The 18,455-nt window shown below is 38.7% G+C and overlaps 1 protein-coding gene across 6 annotated transcripts in view; it reads left to right on the plus strand.

The window, feature by feature from the left end:
• The window catches only part of foxn3 (forkhead box N3), a 120,024-nt gene that overhangs the window by 29,586 nt on the left and 71,983 nt on the right, over positions 1–18,455 (plus strand). Inside the window, exons 1-2 of one of the 6 annotated variants that reach the window (XM_077239206.1) lie at positions 16,745–17,382; positions 17,539–17,610. The exons of 3 other annotated variants lie outside the window; for them this stretch is intronic. The gene's annotated coding sequence lies outside the window, so the exon portion shown is untranslated. Of the gene's footprint in view, positions 1–16,744; positions 17,383–17,413; positions 17,611–18,455 lie in introns of those variants that run through there. 2 more of the 6 variants (XM_077239209.1, XM_077239208.1) reach the window with 2 other exon arrangements.

Below are 18,455 nucleotides of genomic sequence, written 5' to 3' on the forward strand. Positions count from 1 at the left end.
AGATTTCTATTTTAAATGAAGACTGGAGTAATGGCTGCTAAAAATTCAGGCTATCACTTGTTTAGGGTCAAATTCTCACTAATAACTAGTTACATCCTAAGTATACCAAGATATTGGCAGTTTATTCGTAATTATAATGCACATATTAATGCCTTATTCTGCATGACCATATTCTACATCCCTTAATCCTACCCAATACCTAAACTTAACAACTACCTTACTAAATATTAATAAGCAGTAATTAGGAGTTTATTGAGGCAAAAGTCATAGTTAATAGTTAGTTAATAGAGAGAATTGGACCCGAATCCAAAGTGTTACAAATTCAGCTTTGCCATTACAAGAATAAATTACATTAAACATTACATTAATATATATATATATACCGTGTATATATATATATATATATATATATATATATATACCGTATATATATATACAGTATATTAAAATAGAAAACAGTGTTTAAATATTATTACTGTTATACAATATCAGTTTTTACTGTTTTTTGAATCAAATAGTACTTTCTCCACCTTTGACAAACTTAAATATTTGTGTTTAATTAAGTACTGCTATCATTGTTATCCAGAGAATCCTCATGGATAAAATCAAGTCTCACCCTATAACATTTCCAGTGAACTAACAATAACTACTAGCACCGCCCAAACTACTATTCTCGACAGTTTTTTGTTGTTGTTGTAAATATGGGTGTAGTATGAATACATACCGAATACTACATCCACAGTGTTTCATTGTCCATAGGTATGTATCCACCTTTTTTCTAACAAGCCTAACTGCGATTTAGATTATGGCCCCATCCACACTACTGCGTTTTCGTTTAAAAACGGAGAATAAAAACGAAAACGATCTCCGTCCACACCAGCGTTTTAGCTGCGTATTAGAATTGATCTCCGTCCACATTAAAACGACTGAAAACCCGGATCACGTGACCATTCTCCAACACTGTGCATGCGCGTGCCGGTGTAAACAGGAAACGGATGGACTATTCCTCAGATTTGATGAGGAAGCAAGTAACGTTAGCTACCTCTGCAAAGATTAGAAAATGTCGAAGACCAGAGATTTCTTTTCATGGACCGCCGCTGCACACGGGAATTGTCATAGATCGCTCGAATAATAGTTTGCCTCCGGCGCATGTAGGCAGTTATAGCATTGTAAAATGCAGAATTTGCTTTCACAACAGCTGCTAACAAAGACATCAAAGTCAGTAACGCTTGTAATTCGTTATCCATGTTGCACTCACTAACATCAGCTACGTAGTCCAGGATGTTTTTGTTTGTTTTCTTCCGGAGACGGGACATGTGATGGGTGGCTGACGAATCAGGGAAGGATACGTCATGGGTGATGACACCCAATCATAGAGCCGAGCGTGACCTTCTACGTCATCGTTTCTAAACTCCTCAGTTTTGTCCCGTCTACACTAAAACGCCCTCCGGAGATTCAAAACGAAAAACGGAGCTGTAGCGTTTCTAAACTTCTCCGTTTTGGGTCTTCGTTTTTCCCGTTTTAGTGTGGACGGGAGGTGCAAACGTAGCAAAAGGTCTCCGTTTTTAAACGAAAACGCAGTAGTGTGGACGGGGCCTATGAGAGGCACTTCCAATTTGGGGAGGTTCCACTGAAAAACACTGAAACAAATAATTTCAAATCATAAGGTTGCACTACAAATAATCCTTATCCGTCAGTTTGACTGAAAAAGCTGTATAATTCCTTTCATGTTCTATTTTCAGACCAGGAGAATAACGTAAAGCTTGGTTTTTAATGTAACATAGTATAACAAGAAAATCTATGGCAATAGCTCTTTTTAGTCGCTGCATTATTTTCCTGCTGATTTTTTTCTTTTTTTTCCCCTTTGTATTCTGCTGTAACAGTATGAAAAAACACAACATACACTGCACATTTGGATTTGGGGAGAAAAACAAGAGATTTTTAGTGCATTCCAGTCATTATTCATTATATATATATTGTAATCTCGATTACAAATTTTTTCACTGTATCTGTGAAGACATTTCATGCCCTTTTTCAAGCACTGAAATGTAGGCAAATACACACTTAAAATGACCCCTTTGCCAAGGCTGCTTTACAAAATAGATATTGTTTTATATGAAACTTGAATGTATGTGAAGTCATCATGTTTGAAAGAAAAGCAGGTCAAATGAGCAAGAGAGCTTAAGAATCTGACCCGGCCATCACTGAGACGGCTTTGTTTAGCTCTGATATGGAACCTCTTCCTCTGGTTATAGCTATACCATGAGCTTAATTCAAGAGCACCACCTGCCACAATGATGAATGATAGCTTATCTCTGTGACCACAGTTGACCTCGGTGACGTATTCAGCTGGAGGTGGGTGCTTGTGTGAATGTGCAGCTCAGGTTTTGACTAGTCTCGGGTAGCCAGACTGAAGGTCTGCTGGACTCCATCGCAGCTTTCTTTGGTCAAGGACCGCCCAAGAGAACGTTTGACTGTAATGCAATTGTATGAATGCAATAGATACAGTCGGCAACTAGTCATAGTCAACTGGTCGGCGTGGGGGAAAACACAGCGAACGTCGTGTGTATATAAATGACAAAATGTCGTATTTCATGTCATTTAAGCCTGCCGATCAGGAACGGTACATTGCAAAATCAACTGCAATACATTATGATTGCCCTTATTTAATTCAAAACTGGATCAATGACACAACCAAATGGCCGGAGGTGTCGTTTCCAGACATAGTTTGCTATCTGGTTGAATCTCCAGGTAAGACATTGCGGTAGCTGTAGTGGTAACATTAGCCTATAACTCAATCAACTTTCGTATATGTTGCATACTATAACTCCATAAAACCTTGTCACTTACCAATTGTACGTATGCTTCACTCCAAACTATTAATCCTTTTGTAAAACAGTGATCAGTAGTACGAGGTTGCAGAGGGACTGTGCTGACAGTTAACCCTAACTAACAGACTGCAGTCTGTATTGAGTGTAGACCATAGCGATTGGCCTATCAAGCAAGCCGTCAGCTGATAACGCCAATGTGAATGAGACATCCCTTATGAAAAACAACTATAGGAATCTTGTAGTATTTTAGGACAAAATATTATAGTAATCCTATAGGAAATGTGGAGGTACGTCACGCCGTGTTGCATTATGGGACGTGGGCGCCATCTTTACAGGCACAATCTCTGTTTACCTTCGGTATAATAGTGGGTGTTTGGCTAAAATGAGGTAAAATTGAAGAAGAACGGAAGAAATGGAGATGTTTAAAGAAAAAGAGAAGGAACCCTACCGGGATAAACTAAATGCCACTGCCAAAAAACGTTATTTGGACAAACTATCCGCGATAAACAACGTTGATACATCTGATTTAGTTTTGGTGTTCGAAGCCTATGCTAAGTTGATTACTATTGTACATAAAGTTCAAGCTATTTTACCTGAAAATCAGCTCTCATAATTAATGTTAGCTTGCCATTTTCAGCATATGATAAGTTTTCATTGGTTGTGCAAGAAAAACATTGTACATTACTTTATAATGCCACAAGATGTGGTAGCTTGTTAAATACAACTGTGCCTTATTGTCATCATTTAATGTTGACACGTGTAAAAATGAGGGTATTTGGTAGTTTATTTTAAAATAGTTTGATGTATCTTTGCCCATTCCATTTATGTGTACTTAAAGGGTCTTTGTGGATGCAATCAGTACAGAAACAGAGAAGTCACTTAATGTATTTATTAAGCAGTTATATAAAAACATGATTCACAAACATTTTAAAAAAGGCATGTAAAAAGATGTACAGAATATCAAAGCAAAATGTTAATTGAAAACAAAATAAATATAATTTGATTCATGCAATGTGTCGTGGCTTTATCATCTGCTAACATGAACCACAAATTCAACATCATTATTCAACTATCCTCCTAACTGTTAGTCATCGAGGAATATACAATACACAACCTCTTGCTTTGTTCAACTTTTAACAAACGTAGTATGCAGTGGAGGACAGTAAGTAAAGTTTTTCCTCATGATTGCGGCACCCCACGCGATCCGGTGTCTTCTAGTCAGCTCCTCGACCTGCTTCTCTTGTTGTTTTTTCCAAGAAAGAAAGGTGAAAAAACGTATTCCGTTGTTCAGTTTCCTCCCTGAACGATCCTGTGACCTGCTATGGCAGTTGAACTGAACAACCATATCGACGTTTATTAAAATCTTGACCGAAAATCCAAACACAGCCTCCAACACATGCATTTAAATTACAGCGGTATTGGGCACGATCCTGTAAATATGGCGGCGGAGCCATAACGTAACACGGCGTGACGTCATCTCCACATTCCCTTGGAATACTATAGTATTTTGGGACATACTATAGAAGTACTAGAGGTATTACAGAACATCACAGAAGTATTACACTACTATTTATTGCTTGTAGCCATTTTGTCCTCCTTTCCGGTTCTGTGTGTTTATTAGGAAGGATGTAGAACTTCAATTCATAATTTGTTTGTTTATTGGCGGTACAGAAAACGACACAGCACCTCTTTGGCATGATTGTCGCGTGTATTTCAAAGAGCGCCGAGGCAATGTTTTCCCCCACGGGCTAAATTCACATCGCATGCCCGGGCGTTCCCAGACCAACATTCTGTATCTATATGCAACCAATCACAGTTCGTTTTTATCTGCGTCCTGTTTAGGGGCGTTGAAATGTTAAGTCGATGTTCTTACGATAACAGACCGGCATGCATCTAACAAATTATTTATTCAAGATTGTTGTGCAAGTTTACTGCAACAATGTAGACGTGAATTTCACATGCTTACATCCAATGTTTAGTTGACACTTGTAAGCACTCATTGTCACAGTTGTAAACACGACGACTTTCTTGTTCCACGAAGGGGATTTGGCGTCACGACGACTTCGTTTCCAGGTGGGCCATTAAAGAACGCAACACACACGTCTCCCAGATACCCTGTAGAATTTAACCAATCAGATAATGGCTTTGAAAATCCAGTTAAGTGTTTCATATCCACATTATTTCTTCCTACGCCCCATGACGCTTTGCGCAAATTATGGCTGTAACTTCTGTTAAGCTGTAAACAATCAGTGAAAGACTATGGATGCAATAATATATATATTTTAAAACTGTTTACAATGACATTACATTATTCTACTCACCCTTCAACCATTGAACATTAAAAGGAAATTTAAAAGTGTAAAAGCATCAAGTACTTTCAACAGACCATGAATAACCCCGAAAGCGTGAATCTTTCCACAGCAAAATCGGACGGTTAAGTATCACTGTGGTAAATCTGAATTATGTTACATACGTTGCCTTAATAAAAAAATTAAAACTACTATTTACTTCAGCATTGCGTGATACTATTTCAAAGTGATTTCAGTCATTTTGACAGATAATAAATTGTATTTACCTGTGAAAACAAACCTGGAAAGAGACATAACGATTTGGGGAGAATAAAAAAAGAGAGATTCTTTGTGCATTACTGTGAATTATTAATGGCATACATCGTAAATTAAATCGGGAGAACAGACCACAAATGTGCAGTATATGCTGACCTTTTTTAGCAGAATGCAAAAGGAAAAAATAAAATAATCACGAGGAAAAGAATGCAGTGACTGAAAAGAGCTCTTGCCATAGATATTCTTGTTAACATGTCACATTAAAATACCAAGTGTTACGTTATTCTCATGTTATTCTTAAATAAAACATGAAAGAAAACTGATAGCTCATTGAGTCAAACTGACGGATAAACTTTATTTGTAGGGCAACCTTATGATTTGAAATGATGATTTCGATTTCTTTTTGAATGGAAGTTCCCCAAACCGGAAGTGCCACCCATAATTCAAAACGCAGTAAGCTCGTCAGGAATATGGTAGATACATCAGATGTTCAGCCAACGGTCCTTATGTGTGACGTCTGAGGCTAAGACTAGGTTTTGACGTCAATTTGTGTGTCAGCCAATGGCCCCATGAGGAAAATGGCCCGAAAATATACTGAATATCTCTTAATGAAAATCTAAAATTGCAAAAAGGTTTATGTGAGAGTTAGGTTTGGGTTTACAGGATAGAAAACATTATTAGCTTAGTATAAAACCTATAGAAGTCAATGGAAAGTGCTCACCATGATTAGTATTTGTGCCAATGACACCATGAGGTAAATGGCTTAGTAAATATACTAAATACGTCCTAATGAGCATATAAAAATGCAAAGAGAGCTCAGGAGTCAATCGGAGGTGCTCAACTATTGAAAGGTGTAGTTATTTGTATTTATCACAGTTATAATGTGTTTGTGGTTAATACAGTGGTTCTCAGTCCCGTTATTCTAGCCCACCCCCCCCCCCCCCACCCACACATCTATGTTTGTATCTTTTATCATTTGATTCGACTGTTAAGTGCCCTTCACAGGATATTCTGCCCTGATAAGGAAGGTTTCAATCCGAAAGGAGCGTGATGAAAGGACATGTTCAGTTTAAAGGGCACTTATAATGGCATAGGGAACAAGGGAACATCAATACATCACTTCACAAGAAATGGAAATGTACATGTCATTGCATATCACTCCAGTACTTGAAGAAGGCGGTAAAAAAAGTTAAGGCTTCAGGATTTTTAATGAATTAATTAGCCCCCATGTGTGGTTTGTATGCCAGGACCGGGATTGAGAATCACTGGGTTAATTGACAATAATTTGTATGTTTTGTTCTTGTTTATGTCCCTGTTTTCCATTGTAGAGGAGGATGATGGGTGATTAGAGGTGGATCCTGAGGTACCAGAGATGGTATTATCATCAGTGCGTGAATGAACGTTTCTGATCCATGCAGGTTATTAAAGATTAAGACTGCTTTACAACCTCATCTAGCAGGATTTCTGCTCAGGGTCGAGAATCTGCTCCCTGGGCCATGATGTGCCCATGTGTGAGGGATAAAGAGTTGTATCCTATACTGAACTGTGATATACTCAGTTGATGGTCTCTCTCGCCCTCGAAGGACTTCAACGTCACCTTGGTCCTTTTCTCAGTCCAGTGCTCACTCCGATAACATCGGTCTCCACTAAGGGAGGCTTATCACTGAGCCAGGCCTGCCATTGTGTTTATGGCTGTGCTTTGAATCAGTAAGACCCCTCTAATATATATCTGCAGGGCTCGTAAAGGAGCCAGTGTATAGCTTTTATTGACTCCTCTGGAAGACATTGGAGACGTAGATCAAAAGGAATGCACTCCAAATGCTTTTGTTTGGGGACGAATATACTTTCATTTAATAACAAATGGTTTGCATGCTGTCTTCCCCTTTGAGTAGTAAATGTGGAAAATGGACACTGTGTCTGTGCTGTTGCTGTTTGTTTTTGTCAATTGCTCTGCTCCAAATCCTAAGCTGCTTTTCCACTTTTGGGCCAAACTTTTGGGCGTTTTCTTTGCTTAACTGTGCTGATCCAGCCCAGCCGATATGGATATGGTTTAATTTTCCACTGTGGGGCTGATAATGGAGCTCTTTGAAATGTATTACAAATGCATCAGTTGTTGGTAACGCGAGAGTTTACAGATGATACGAGATATAAATATCTACGTTATGGAGGATAATCAGATATTTCTTTTAATTGTGTTATTAATTTGTGTTTACATTGCGCAAATAGTGGACTTAGCCAGCTACAGAGAAACTGGCAATCAGGCAACAGACAAGTGGCCAATCCTGATTTGCAACGTCACTACACGCATTCTACCAGCCGTGCTGAAAACGGTTTGTAATCGTGCCGTGCCGAACCAGGCTCAAGTGGAAAATAACTGGAACCTTTCCTTAACATTCTTATAACCGTTCAGCCTAAAATTGAAAAATGCTCTAGTGAGCATTTTAGGAAGAAGGTTGTTTAAAAAGGTACTTCCTAAATGGCATATTGCAGGTTAGAGGACCCAACAAGTCATGTATAGAAAAATAATGTAGGAAATAGATTTTATTTAAAATATACTTATAAATACACTACATTGGGTTCTGGAGTCTTTTTGTGAGAAAATTTTACTTCCGCATCTGAAAATGGGCGTGACGTAACGGGAGGGAGAGCGGTCTATTCAAACAACAGGAAAACAATGGATTGCAATGACATTTCGGACGCTGAGGGAATTGTTCATACTTACTCGTATGACGGACACAGCCATACAGTTGTGAGTCTGCTATGCTGCCAAGAGAGCAGGGACAGGCCAGGATTAATATTAGACGGAACAACGGTTAGAGGAGACAAATTGAGTTGTGGTGTGAAGAGAACCATTGGAAAACAGGACAGCTGTCTTGGTGAGAGACCAGTGTTAGCTTATAGATATACTGTATACACGCTCGCTAACGATATACACTTTGCTCACAAAGCACAATAGCACTTTTAAGAGTAGGTTTAAATGTGGGTACTTTTACTTTAAAGGTTGTATCAGTGATTTCTGGCCCCAAAATAAATGTCTAATCTTTCCTAACGATCAGCTAGCTGCTCGCCCCATAAGCATGCCGTCCAAAAACCGCGTCTCTGTAGGCAGCCTAGGCTCTGAGATCTCCACACAAAAACAAATGGGTACAACCACCACTCAAAGCCAAAATAAACAGTGTTCCAACCAATCACTGACAGGGGCGGGTGTTGCTCCGATTTCGCGTCCAGCCGTGCACGAGCGCAAAACCTCACAACACCCGCCCCTGTCAGTGATTGGTTGGAACACTGTTTATTTTGGCTTTGAGTGGTGGTTGTACCCATTTGTTTTTGTGTGGAGATCTCAGAGCCTAGGCTGCCTACAGAGACGCGGTTTTTGGACGGCATGCTTATGGGGCGGGCAGCTAGCTGATCGTTAGGAAAGATTAGACATTTATTTTGGGGCCAGAAATCACTGATACAACCTTTTAAACTCGAGTACATTTCTAATGAAAAGAAATGTACTTTTACTTCGTTACGTTGGCTGACGTTCCTCTCGTTACTTTATTTTTAATGCAATACATGTTGTTAAATGCATAGTTTATTCCAAGCGCGCTGTATCTTTTTTATGGGCATGAGTGATGCTCAATTCACAAATTAATCACTCTTTTGAGTTGATTCTGTTCAAAGACTTCATCAAAAAAGTGAATCAGTTTGAATTATCTGTTCAGTTTCCTGCACGCACTGAATAACTGAAGCGCTTTCAATTCACACTCGACTCGGAGTCGTAACAGGAAGATTTAAGAACATCAAGAGCGTTGAATGAAGTGGCCGTGGACCTACAGTCTAGTGAAAGCAAATCTGCAAATGCATCATATTTTTGCCAGCGATTAAGATCTTTATTAGTTGAACATCTTCATATGCTGTCTGTGAATGAATGATAGGACGATACATTCGATTTCATTTCATTCAGGTAACTTTAATACATTTTACAACCAAATAGATTATTACACACATAACTCCCTCTCGTGACGTAACATGGCGCGATGTTGAAAAAAAAGTGTTTTTTACGAGCAGTCAAAGAAACGCTCACTTTATATACTAAATTGGTACCCTTATGTCGTTTTAAAACATTTTAAATCCTGCATTAACTTTTCATATGGTATTTTCATACAAGGTTATATATTAATTTAGTTTTTTTTACCTGCAATATGCCCTTTCCTAAGTTAGCTTGTTTTAGCCAAATTCTAAAGCAGCGTCACATGTGTCAATCGCAGAGAATGCAATTCCAGAATCCGCTGCAACAAGTTCAGTGGAAAAAGTAACAATATAAATATAAATAATAATAATAATTAACATTTCATTCAGTACATTTATTTCATTCATCAATACAAATACTTTAGTGTAATTTAAAATAACATTTTATCCAATATTTCTGTATTCTTATGCTTATAAGGCCCTGTCCCAAATAGCACATGCAGTCTTTGTTTTTATTTACATTTAGAATTTTTAGTTTTTTATAATTTATAATATATCTGATAAAACATTTTATTAATATATGCTTATATACAGTTTTTATAATTTTTAATATGCTTTTATTTTTATATTTCAGTTTTTATTTTAATTTCAGTTTAATATTTAGTAATTATTTAAAATATTTATTTTTGTCATTTGTATTAGTTTTTATTTTTAAAAAAACTATTTCTAAATATTTTTTATTTTATTTTAGTTAGTTGTTTTAGTACTTAAACATATTTCAGTAATTTCCCAAATCAACATTTCTAATTTTCATTTAGTGTAGATTTTTCATCTTATGTTTATTGTTTTTAAATAACCATAAGATTATGTTTTTAATTAATGTTTTTTAATAGTTTTAGTTAATGGTAATACTGATCAGAACATGACCCAGGCCATTTACATACAGTTTGCAAAACCCCTATGAGTCTTCCATGACGATTTGTTGGTAGTGCTGTTTGTTTGGTTGATGTAGACCATTCCAAATGAGCCACAAGGTTTCATGATTGTTGGGATGCTGGTTTACAAGGCAGTATGTAGTGAGGCAGCTCACTTAGGTTTGAAAGAGTACTTATGTCTGCTTATGGTGTACTGTCTAGCTGCTGCTCCGTGTCTCCGTGTCTCCATGTCTCTGTGTTTCCGTTCTCTCTCTCTCTCTCTCTCTCTCTCTCTCTCTCTCTCTCTCTCTCTCTCTCTCTCTCTCTCTCTCTCTCTCTCTCTCTCAGTCTGTAATGAATGCCCCCACTGCAGGCTCCCAGAGGCAGTCAGACTGGAACAATTATAATCTTCCCAGTGCACCCGAGACTGCGGCCCCACCCGCATGTAACACCATTAATTGCATTGTTACGTGTTATTGTACCGAGTGGCTCTGTCGTCTTGAGTGCTGTTTACTAATGAAACGCGTTGCGCAGCGAGACAGTTTGTGCTCATTTAACGTGGCTATTAAACCTAAAGCAGCAATATACTGATCCCTCCCTCCTTTTGGGATTGAGGAAAAAGAAAGAAAGAAAAACTACAACTGAAGAGTTCCCGTGAGGCGCACCTTCATTAGGGGAGCCTGTTAGAGTGGCCTGAGTGAACAGGAAGAAGTTTCCTTTCCCCCGCCAGCACATAACCCTCTTAAAAAAGGTTCATTGCAGTACCTTAGGTTCAGCAAAGAACCCTTTTCTTCTCAAGAACCACATTTTTGCTGGATAGTAGGGTTGTCGTTAGTCTGGCTATCACCAGACCAAGGTCAGTCTTTTAAGATTGAACATTAGTCTGGAGAGTCTGCTCTGTATTTTCTACTGCACAAGAGGCGTGATCAACGGGCATAGTTCAAATGACTCTGTACGCAATTGGATAGTTCTTCGACCAATCAGACCAACGATCCGGGTGAAGTACTTTTCAGCGAAATCTCCAGGCAGGAAACTTGTCAACAAACTTGTTGGTTGGAGCACTGATCAGCGATTTGCAGAAGCAGCAATGGCATTAAGCGATTTTTGCAGGTTGTGCAAACAAAACAAAAAAAACATGAAAGTGAGTGGTATTTACACCCACTCAAGCGACTTGTTTTCTAAATCATCAAATAACCTATTGAGCATCGTTGAGAGGTTAAAAGGAATTTGATTGGATTAAACCCGCCAATAGCGCGCCAGGTGGATAAGACAGTTTGTGATTGGTCCCCGCTAAATTGTTACGGAAGAAGGATAAAAGAATGTACAGGTTGTCAGTCTGAGCTGCAGGGTGAAATCAAATCACCGGCAAATCAGTCTGGGTTTACCCAGTCTAGGTTGTTGTGGTACCACATTTTCAGTAGTCAACAATTCTCGATACAGAAACGAATATGCACAGCAGAAACAAATATGCAGTTGAACACATTTCTTTATTTAAAAATGTAAATATTAATTTACACTAAACATTTCAATGTGATTTTTTTCAAGGAATTTATTCAATAATAAATTAAGAATTAAGCAAAAGAACTATTAAAAACAATGTGCTTATTTATTTATTTATCCTATAGCCTGAGATGCTGTATTTTATTTTATTTTATTATTTTATTTTAGTTCAGTTAATTGAATGTACATGAATACCCTGGCAAGACAGTCTTTTTGATCACGTAATGCATTTGAACAATAACACCTGTTGGAGTTCTGAAAGAGTTCTTGAGTAAAGTTGGGTGTTTGGTTCTTAGAAGATCTGAATTCTTGATGTCACATTTGAGAGTTTCTTCATACAGGTGTCTATATAGCACCAGTAGACAAACAAGAAAACAAAAGAATAGTAAGTTCTCATACTTAAGTGACATGCTCGGACTAGTGAAACCCATTTTGTTTCTAAATGGCACAGGAACCTTTATTATTATTACTTTCTAAACTTTGTATCCAACTGATGATCAGCTGAATTAAGTGGTTTGGGTGAGCAGTGTCTTAATTTTCATTAAGTGCCCTCTCCCCTTGAGGGTCTGCATCCTTGGACTCAGCTGCTAACTGGGTTTCCCTTGTCACCAATACACTGGCAAATTCAATATCCTGTCTCCCGGGTGTTCTCCGCAGGGCCTGAGCCGACACTCGCAACAACAGGGACTTACTCCATCATACTGCCGCCCCAGGTTGAATGTGGTGATTAGGATACAGTGACCCACCATCCTCCTGTGTTTCCTGTTGAGATATGCCTGTACATATGTCTGGGAGTTGTGCGGACATTTTTCTCTGCTCGCGCCTCTGTCATTGGGATTAGATTAGCCTGTACTCTCATGCCTGGATGCTTTGCTGTATTAGCTGAGACCCAGCAGGGCAGTGGCATTCATGGGGAGATGGCCGGTTTCTGCAATAGAGATAAAGCTGCTGGATTTCAAATCACACTATGCTCACTGACCTTCTGTGAAATGTTAAACCTCAGCCCAGCTCGACTGCCGTGCAATCTCTCCGTCTGGCAAGCGTCACAAAGGAGATATAAGCCTATGGGAGGAGAATTCTGAGGGAATTTGAATGTCAAGGTGTATGTCTATGTGTGTCCACATGGTTTAAACGCTCCATGGTAGCCGGGTCCATTTGATTTGCGGTGCGATAATACCGGGCTCTGTGGTGTAGTGGGTCATTTGCATCAACACAGCAGCTCTGTCAGATTTGCTATCGCTGAATGCGTTTCATCTCTGCCGGGTTGGGAGCTGCAGCCATACTGATCTTATCACCGTATTTCCCCTCCAGCCCCACACAGGCCTGTCCTGGGTGGTAGCTTAATGGTTGTGGATCGCAACTGCTGTCACAAAGATCCCTGGTTTAATTCAAAGTACAAATTGAAATCATAATCCTGATGTGTTACAGTTTAGTCAGTTATTTCCACATAGGTGTAATTTGCTGTGTGACAGGTGCAGCACGGATGTAACTATTATACAAATGAAACCTCTCCAGTTGACTAGCAGAGCATTCATTTAATTTGTTTATTAAATAAGAGGTGAGCTGGCGCTGGAATATGTTGTCTTTGAAATCATGCTGAGCGTTCGTTGCGGCTGTTATCATTGGCGGAAGGCAACTGTGCTCTCTTGGCGCTCAAGCACTTCACACAGATGAGCGCTTCAATCTATCCTGTTGCGGAGACTCTCTAGTAGTTACGATGAAATCATAAAATAAAATGCACACAAACATGTCCATGCTTTTGACATACAATCGCTGATGGACATCTTTGGTTGTAATGAGAAAAAAAACAACAACTAGTAAACGAGGGTGGATTAGAACCTTGAAACTCTCTTGACACGATTAACAAAAGTTCTACCGCCAGATCATTAAGGCAAGCATTTGATGCAAATATATGCATTTATTCACTGATCTGACAACTAACACTTGTATTCTAGTAAATGGAAGGATGACTACCATGTTAAACATGACTTATATGGCGATACATTAAACTCAATGTACAATTGATCTCTGGACATTGAAATATGATTGTTTTCTGCAATTGCTATTGTTACACCCCTCCCCCCACTCCTGTCCCACCCACTTTTTAAAACAAAGTTACACCACCGGATTTCCAGTTGCTGATTTTGTTGGTTCTGGTGTATACACTATGTATTTGAAATATTTTTAATATGCATTTTATAAAATATAATTAAATAATAAATAAATAAATAATCGGAAAAAAAATGTTTGCTATTATTATAAAATACATGATGAAAAAGGTACTTAGACATTTTAATTTTATATATAATGTAGATTATAAAATCTAACGTGTGTGTGTGTGTGTGTGTGTGTGTGTGTGTGTGTATATATATATATATATATATATATATATATATATATATGTGTGTGTGTGTATACATTTGTACAAATTTTAACTTGTATATTTTAAATTGCTACTAACTAGCATCTCTGCAGCACATTTGCCATCCAATATACCATAAGATCCTGACACAACCGCAAAGAGAAGTCCAGTGCTGTTTATGAGGTCGACCTGAGATCCAAACCCTGTTGTCAGAATGCTAGTGGTGGAGGCTGCTCTGCTTCATGAGGGGGTTGGAAGATGTGATCGAGATCCATTAAGCGTGATTGCATTATGGATATAAATCCACATCTGAACACAGCATGTACTTTTATGGAGATCCATTACAGCATTTATTCAAAGCTCTTGTTCAATTTGTTCCTTTCTTTGCCTCTGATGTATCCAATAAGGAAATCCAGGGGAGGAAAAAAAAGAATGAAACTGTGGTGGTAATAAGCTGAGATGCGATGGAAATCAGACTGTTTTAACGGGGTCTCAGATTCCGATGGAAATGAAGAGAAATGGTGGTGATCCTCTGGGGTTTACGGGTGAAAGAATTAACACAGCTTGTCACTCTGTCCCAGCCATCCTCCTGTTACCAGGGTAACGGACGCCCGTGTGCCTCGGACTAACCATGGTGACACAGTTCTCGCTGCAGCCTGACTGAACCTCTCCTTACGGGCAGCAACCCAACCAGAGCTGAAACCAGCAGGAATTGCAGGACTTTCTATCTCAACAGAACCGTGCTAATCTACCCTAATGACCTCTGTGGGGAAAATATATGCAGCCTCTGACACTATCAATTCTTTGTTTCTGCATTAATGAGCTCTCAGCTACTAGGTAGAACATTCACGGTAATCTGCTTATTGGCCGCAGTAAGATTGAACAATTTTAGAATATCATATCTTAAATCCAGCTTTGTGTGCTTAAATTAGAACGGGATAATTTAGATACTACTGAAATGACAGATTCTACTAAAATGACAGAATTAACTATAAGGATTCTTTCTAGTCCATTTTTATTTCTAGTAAATAACCTTGTTAGGATTTCAAACAAGAAGGCTTAGGAGGGGACATTAAGGGGAAAGCAGCAGCGTTGGAGACTAAATTTAGTGATACTACTGAATAAACTATATTTAACAGTAGCGTGACAGTAGCTCAGTTGTTTCCAAAATACTGCAGCTTTTTTCAAGAGACTTTTTCCAACTAGTAGCAGTGTAGCGCAACCACAAAGCAACATTGCTGTTTTCAGTGTCACATTGTAATTTGCATGTGGTTTTACTGCCGAGCGAGTTGAATCAATAATCAGACATACTCTAATATGTAGCACTGGAAAATCTGATTCATTCTAGTTGGCAGGCATCATGCATGGCATCATACATGGCATCATGGGTTCGATCAAATTTCAGCAGATAAAAAAATCAAAACCTGACAACCTCTGCTAGAAATCCTATAATGGGCCATGTTTGGATCTTCCAACAGGACAGTGGACAATCCAAAAACAAACATCAAAATCAAAACAAAAATGGGTCACTGAGCACAAAACCAAGCATCTTCAATGGCCATCCCAGTCCCTGGCCTGAACCCTATAGAAAATGAGCGGGCTGAACTGAAGAGAAGAAGCGCCAACATGGATCTGGGAATGTGAAGGATCTGGAGAGATTCAGGTGTTGTCAGGTGTTTTCCAAACTCATCAGGCATTATAGGAGAAGACTATAGATAAGAGAGCTGTTATCTTGGAAAAAGGAGGTTGCAAAAAGTATTTAATTGCCGGGGGCAAATAATTGTTCCCTACGCTTTGGAGAAAACCTTTATTTCATAATGTGACCCCCCCCCCCCCCCCCCCCCCCCGCTTTAAATTATTTTACCACAATGAAAGGTTAGATATAATTCTGACCAGCACTGTATATACAAAACCATTTGCTATTCTATTTGCCATCATTAAAAGCAATCAAATTTTTATTAGGAAAATTTCATAATATACAAAAATAAAATGTTTTATAAAATACATTTTGAAATAAAAGTATTTTACTTATATTTAGTGTTTTAAATATATAAATAACTTCTTCACCACTTTAAATTATTTTAGAAATTTTAAATGGCTACTAACTAGCCGTCTCTTTCAGCATTGCTTTTTGTCAGTCAGTTAGCAGTTTAGAGTAACTTGACTACTTTAAAGTGTAGCTTGGAAGGCTATGGATTCAAAGTTGCTAACACAACATTTGATAGAGAATCTATTCAGCCAGACCTTCATTAATATACCTGATGTGTTCAGATACAGTTTAAGATATGGTCTGCTCTCACCTCTTTCACAGAGGGTAAAATGAGGTGGTTTTCTGAGGTAGATGGAAGAGGAGAAACTGTCTCAATCTACATATTTTTCAAAGTTGACTAGTGTTGGAACCTGGAACATTGCTGGTTCTGACTCTGAGTCAGTTGTGTGAACCAGCATAGTGAAATTGTTCACAAACTGCCCGTGCACAAGAGTTTTTGGCTTTGATTAAATCCACTTGGTAGATTAATCAAAAGAGTGGTTGTAAATCATTTCTGCAAGTACTAACCCATGATAACCGTGTTAAGCTGTGGAAACTCTTGCTCAATACTTGGCTCTGGGCATAACAATACTGTGAGCAAAGCGCTGCACAGACCAGCTGTAATCAAAAGCTGTAGTTTCAAATGGGATAAAAAGACTCACTGCAACTTTTGCAATGTTTTTTTTCATGCCAAGATTAAAGCCATTTGATTATTTCTTGTGTAATTGGGGCTATTTGAACGGCAAATAGTGTTTTTTTGTCTGCTTAATCGAGGCTTTGAATTGGACATGTTTTTTTTCTTTCAGCCGTATGAAATCTCTACCTGCCACTTCTCTGTCGTGGAGTGATAAGAGAACTGCTTTAAAAACAGGCTGAGTGCAGCTATTTACTGCCTCTGCGGCAGAGAGAACGTGACCTTTCACCTCTCCCTCGTTCCTTGAGTATTGACAGCACATGACTTTTCATTGTTCGAGCTGAGACCAAAAGCCGTAAAGACTGGATTTGTTTTCAAAGCACCGAACATGTGGATTACCTGCTTCAAGAAAATGCCTGGAGTCCTCCAGCTAAGTGTTCTTCTGTCTGTTTTCACATGAAAATGATGTTTCTTGTGGCTGTTTTCATTGAAACATGTCTCCGTAGCTTATAGGAGCTAACAGTGGGGCATTACATGTAATTCCACAAGAGGAGGGGTTTCCGAATGTCACACCCTTTCAGGGAATTCTCACAGGTAAACACTCCGAGCAGATGAGTCAAGGCTTGCCTGGACTTTGACGTAGGCTGTGGAGTGTTTATGCCCTCAAAAACATGATATTACGTACTTCGGAGTGCCTCGGAATTATGGGTACCGTGGTGTGAGATTACACTTAAATGTCTTTCTGTCTAGAGGGAAGGAAACTGTTTGTCACAAGAGCCGAGAGAAGCCTACGCCAAGCTTATGAATGAAATCTCAGAGCAGGTACAGAGTTTATTTTTACTTTCTCACTGGCACAGTTATATGTCAGATGGATATTAAGTGTGATGTGCGTCAGGAATCAGGGGTCTTGTGGGGATGGATGGCAGTTGTTTTGATGTAAAGCTGAAGTACCCTTAAATCTGATTACTTGCAGAGTAGACTTTTATTCTTTATGCTTTTACCCTAGAGCAACAAAATAAACTCTTCTAGGAAACGCCACTCGTTCAAACAGCATTGACAGGTTTGCATGAAGAGAGAAAAAGATTGGGGTAGGATTACTTGGTCCAGTACGCAGTGACCAAACAACTGCATAGAGATGGGTTGAAAACACCTTAGTAAATGCTTAGTAACATCCTGGCCACCACCCAAGCATAATGAACGTTTTGCACATTTACATTTTCTTCTGATGTTGGAAAAATCTAGTTTAGTCTCATTTTAATCATGTTGAGAATGTGCCGTGTTAGAAGTCAAGTTGTACATAAAGTTTACTTTTTCTTGTTTTTGTGGCTGAGTGACTCAGTGAGCGATTTATTACCAGCATGAATAGACTCATTACTTGTTCTTCACCCACTTTAAATGAGTTTTGTGCTTGTTTTAACGCAGCTCTCCCAATCAAGCGAGCAAAACAATGACAGTTTGGCAGTCGCTCGGCTTGTAACATCAGGACCGTCCGTGTCTGCATGTTGAATAGAGGATCTCTCTTGGCACTCATGTATGCGGTTAATAGTCAGATGTTAAGATGGGTGATGTGGGAACAAAGTCCTGTTCTTTGTCATTGTGTTGTCTTTGTTATGTCAGTCATACTGGCATGCAAATGAACATAGCTGTTCATAGAATATCGTTATGCA

Source organism: Siphateles boraxobius, unplaced genomic scaffold (genome assembly GCF_051911475.1).
Source record: "Siphateles boraxobius isolate OS27281-9 unplaced genomic scaffold, OSU_SipBor_1 22, whole genome shotgun sequence".
Lineage (NCBI taxonomy): Eukaryota > Metazoa > Chordata > Actinopteri > Cypriniformes > Leuciscidae > Siphateles > Siphateles boraxobius.